Source organism: Apium graveolens, chromosome 5 (genome assembly GCF_009905375.1).
Source record: "Apium graveolens cultivar Ventura chromosome 5, ASM990537v1, whole genome shotgun sequence".
NCBI lineage: Eukaryota > Viridiplantae > Streptophyta > Magnoliopsida > Apiales > Apiaceae > Apium > Apium graveolens.
Genome location: NC_133651.1, coordinates 37,651,005 through 37,656,782, shown reverse-complemented (window position 1 = coordinate 37,656,782; position 5,778 = coordinate 37,651,005).

Below are 5,778 nucleotides of genomic sequence, written 5' to 3'. Positions count from 1 at the left end.
CGAGAAAATTACTCAGCTCTCTCGTAACTTTTCCGTCTCTTGAAACAGGTACATTTTGTTTGTTCAAAAAAATCACCGGTCTTTCATCACGTGTCCTTGCGTGAACAGTTAGCAGTTTTGTCCTTCCTCTCCATTTTTTGGGCTTTGGTACTTCATAGTACATGCACACACAAAAAAAGGTGACTGCGAATTTAATAATTAATTAAATTCTTACTGCCTCTCCATCAATAAATAATTAGTGTGCATAATTCATGCGTAGTTATATTTAGAAAGTAAAAGTACCTGCTTCAGTTTCTTCCTCAACAACATTTTCCGAATTAGAAGCGTGCACATTCTCGGTTGTTGGCGGAAGAATGCCCTGCTTTTGACGTTCCCGCATTGCTAAATAAGCAGATACAGACCCACGTGATTCTAAATTGCTCGCGGATTTTAAGATTTTACTACATGTTGGTTTCAGGAGCTTAGATTTACTGTTCATTTCCTTGTCAGATGTTTTACCAGCTTGCGATGGTTCATTCTCTGTTGCAGCGGTGACATTAGCTCGCGAACGAGTTCTTGGTCCAAGGGGGACATGGTTCTTTTTCTTCCCATTCTTCGTTCTCTACAATTATTAGGATTGCAAATATAATGTGAGGCCAAAGCAATAAAGAGTATAAAATAAAAACAAAATATATAGGAAACTTGATATAGTGATAAACAAAATATCAGGTCTTAAACTAATAAAAAACACAATTTACACTCTTAAGAAACAAGGAAGGAAGGCCAAAGTAATGAAGAATGTAAAAGAAATCCATACCTCAGATGAATCATCACTATCATGTTCGTCCTCACTTTCCGGATTATAATCATCATCATCCGGAGAGGCTTTGTCTTTTTCTTTGGATTTCTCAATAACTGTTGCTGATCGAGCTCTCAAATCAATCACTAATTTTTTGATCCCAAGTTCTTCCAACCTTCTATCATTTTCCTTCATTCGATTAAGTCTTTCTTGCTCACATGCTGGTAGCGGTGGGGGGGGCACCTGCAATAATTATAAATCAGCACTGTTATTAGTGTAGCTCAACTATGCATTGTACTTTCTTTCTAAAAATTTGGAAGGAGTGTTTAAGTGAATATTACAAGTGTTACAGTCCTGGTTAGAAGAAAAAAAAGAGGAACACTGACAAGGATACCTCGATGTCAGGTATAGCAAGTTCAAGGGGACATCTTACTTGGCGTGCATCACCTTGTAGCTGATCTTTCATTTTCTCATTATTTTGCAAAGTACGGGGTCTTTTTCTTTTGATTTCGGTCAATGGTGGTGGGGGCAACTACAATAATTTATGAAGACAAGGTCAGTGATTAAATTGACATAACACAACAATAATCATTATAACTTATGTTTTTAAGAAGGAAAATTAAAAAAATACCTCTTTATCCAGAATAATATCATCTTGTAACTGCAGTTTCCTTCTAGCAGACCCTTTATCGTTTCCTTGCCCAGCAGTTGCATCTTGCTGAGTAGGCAACAGAGCTGGCGATGATCGTAACGCATACCTCCGACTGGGCTCAGGTGTCTTCTTAACAATCTTCCTTGGGTTCTGCTTCTGCTGGAGTTCATGTGTGGTAATATATTTCCGCTTTTGTATTTTCTTCGGTGAAACTGTATTTATGCAAGAAAAAAATCCAAGTCAAAGAATTATCTTCAACTAATATGGACATCCAAGTCCCATTATGTATATATAAAGAGATACAGAAATAGATAGAGATGTGTACTTAATGGGGACCTAATTATTTATCAGCAATAGGCATACCTTCAAACAGGCTTTTCCTCGGCCTGACAATCACGTGTGGCTGCATCTGACACAACGGCTCAATTACAGGGTCAACAACTGTGTCTACATAAAGCTTGACCTCTTCGCCATCGTTGCCCTTTTCTATCTCTTGAATGATGTCCAGGTCAGTCCTCAGCAGCTTCCAACCACCATGTTTTCCTTCTTTTGCATAGACTCCTCCGATTTCATTGAGTTTGAGGAGATCCTTCACCTCCTCCATCAGATCATTATAAGCCCACATATCAGCATCTACATTATAAATAGTCAAGCAATCTCCACCAGAGTAACTTGTCCTCTGAAACTCCCCACCGTGGTACAATCCAATATTAACGTGTTTTTCTGCCATCCTGCACAGAGTTCAAAGAGATGTCAATGGCTGACCATTAAACAAAAATATTTCAAATGTATCTTTTCCAAATCCTAGTATGCCATAAACACATATCTCGAACTAATTGGTAAACACATATTAGATCAAATAATAAACAACAAAATATTCATGAATTGGCACTCGACACAAATGCAACAAACACAATTTCGATCACAAAAAGTTATTAAGCATCTACTTCATATCCTATATTTGTTTTTATTACACGTGTAGGATATTTGCAGCTAACATACAAAATTATAAAAATAAGAAAAATAGTTATCATATGCATCTACTGAATCAACTAAATTACAGTAAGGAGATTTAATCCCAACACTACGAAATATAACTAGGGCATGCTGAACTTACCAAGACAATAAATATAAACTACAAAGCAGACAACGACGACAAAAAATTTAAACTACAAAGATGGATTTCATTGAAGAATTCATGGAAGAAATAAATTAAGATATTCAATTACATCTAAATAGTCCAAACACAGAGAAAATACAAAATAAAGTCCACTGCTGTGATTAATTTTAAACTTATAAATGTTTAGCAGTTTGGTTGCTTCATTTATCGGGAATGGGAACTCTTGTTGTAGGGATATCATCTCTGCACCAACTCATTTCATCAACATGAGTTTGAAGTCCACAAACAAATTCAGTCTCACGGAGATCAGTATCGTTGACATCTTCATGTGCATCCACGTTTCCATTATCACACCACTCCCTCGGTAGTTTCTTAATTACGTAATGTACATTCTTTTCGATTGGGTCTTCCACATAAAAAACTTGTTGCACTTGTTTGGCCAGGACATGAGGATCAGATTTATGGCATAACCTATTGAAATTTACTCGAATGTGACCGTGTGGATCTTTTTGTTGTTGGTACCAACGACACTTAAATAGGACAACTGTAAATAATCCCCAGTAATCAAGTTCTATGATATCTTCTATCGATCCGTAGTAGCTGACATCCCCAACTATAGGGTTCTCGTCTCTAGAACTAGAGAAACTAGTTGTTTGTGCAGTCAAATATACACCACTGTTTTGTGTTGTGCATCGAGAATCTCTATCACTTGTGTGGAATCGATAGCCATTAACAACATAACCAGTAAACCTTCTAGCTGTTCGATTAGGCCCCAACGCAAACACCCCCAAGTCAGATGAAACCTCCACCATTTTCCCAACCTCTTCTCGTAACCAGTCCCAGAATTCTGCCGTGTGTCTTCGTGCCCTCTTGTATCTGTTTGTATTTTCATGGCTGTCCACCAAGGCTTGATGTTCCCTAAAATTATACTAAGTTAAAACAGTGCAGAAAAGAAAAAGTTCTTGAATTATGAATTAAAATTATTTACGTTAGAGCTTATTAAACTTACTCGAGGAGCCTCTCTACTTCTTTGTTACCAGTATTGAACAAAACATAGCGATGACTTGCCTTCCAATCAACATCTTCCAAATGAATAATAGTTCCATCTTTATTCCTTCTCGTTCCGATATGATATTCAGCTTGTGTTGGCCCTCTTTCGAAAACTGTTGAGCACATGTTGTTTTTTGTTGTTTCATCAGCAGCCAAAAATCTTGAACAAAATGTTACACATTCTTCAGCTATGTAACCTTCTGCAATAGAACCTTCCGGCTTACTTCTATTACGAACGTATGATTTCAATTTTGCAAGATAACGCTCTATTGGGAACATGTTTCGAAGGTGCTGAGGTCCCCCAAGTCTAACTTCTCTAGTTAGATGAACAAGCAAGTGCACCATTATGTCGAAGAAAGCTGATGGAAAAATCATCTCAAATTGGCAAAGTACCTCGACGATTTCAGTTTCCAACTTCTCAAGCTCCTCCAAATCGATAACCTTGCTCCATAGAGCTCTAAGGCAGGCACTCAATTTCATCAAAGGTACAGCAACCTCAGCCTTTGTAGTTTTTTTGATGGCAAACTGCAACAAGTAGTGCAGTATGAAATGAGCATCATGGCTCTTATACCCCACTACTTTCCTCTCCTTTGTGTGCACATATCGCCCTATGTTGGAGGCACAACCGTACGGCAGTTTAGTGTTTTCCAACACTGAACAAAAGATCTCCTTCTCTTTGTTCGACAAGTCAAAGATTGCTGCTCGTATTTCATGGTGTGCTCCATCTTCTGATAGAACAGGATGGAGGGGTTTTCTAATTCCCATTTCTTGTAAATCTTTACGAGCGGCAACATGATCTTTTGTCTTGCCACTTATATTGAGTAAAGTGCCCAATATGTTATCGCAAACATTTTTTTCTATGTGCATGGCGTCAAGGTTATGTCGAAGTGGATTATGCTTCCAATAAGGTAAATCAAAAAAAATTGACTTCTTTTTAAAAGGGCCCTCAATTTTACTCTTTGCCTTTTTATTCTGCAGGCCGAATTGGTTTACATACCCAGACAACAACTCCTCAATGTCAGTTCCCGTTAAAACTGAAGGACACTGCCCCATTTCAATTACGCCATTAAACCTTTTAGTATCCATTCTCCACTTGTGTGCAGAAGGAAGAAACTTTCGGTGGTTCATATAGCACATTTTCTTGCTATGCTTCAAATAAAGTGATGAAGTTTCATAATGGCAGACAGGACACCCTAGTTTGCCTTTTGTGCTCCAGCCGGACAACATAGCATATCCCGGGAAATCGCTAATAGTCCATAGCACTCTAGCACGTAAATTAAAATCTTCATCAGCCAAGGCATCATAAGTATTAACGCCGACCTCCCATAATTCTTTTAACTCGGCAATTAAAGGTTGCATGAACACATCAATACTATTCTTTGGTGAATCTGGACCAGATATTAGTGTCGAAAGAATTAGATTTTCTTGTTTCATGCATAGCCAAGGTGGGAGGTTGTAATTGACCAATACAATTGGCCAGGTACTGTGACTTAGGTTCATTGAACGATAGGGGTTGAATCCATCTGAGGCTACTCCTAAACTAACATTCCGATTTTCTAATGAAAAATCAGGATAGTCAGCATCTATCGTCTTCCAAGCCTCTGTATCAGCCGGATGTCTTACTTTTCCATCCTGTTGACGTCCCATATCGTGCCATTTCATTAGTTTCGAATATTCCTTGCACATGTATAGCCTCTGCAATCTCGGCTTTAGAGGGAAGTACCTCATCACATTAGCTGGCACTTTGTGTACAACCTGCCCCGGATCACTAGCATCATTGCCTTTTTTTTCCGGTAACACCCACCTAGAAACACCACAATTGTCGCATTTTTCTTTGTCTTTATTTTCGCCCCAGTACAACATGCAATTATTTCGGCATGCATGTATTTTTTCATAATGTAAGCCTAAATCCTTGATCATATTTTTTGCAGCATTCAAAGACAAAGGTATTTGGGCATCAGGAAAGGCGTCTCTTATTAACTCCAGCAATTCCCCAAAGGCAGACTCGGAAATTCCATGAGCACACTTTAAATGATAAAGTTTGATCAGGAAACTTAACCGAGAGAATTTAGTTGATCCGGGGTATAGTGGTTGTTTACCCTCCCTAACATGGCCATAAAACTTTCTAGCCTCTGCATTTGTTAGACTTTCATAGTCATTTTCTAAATCTCGAAACTT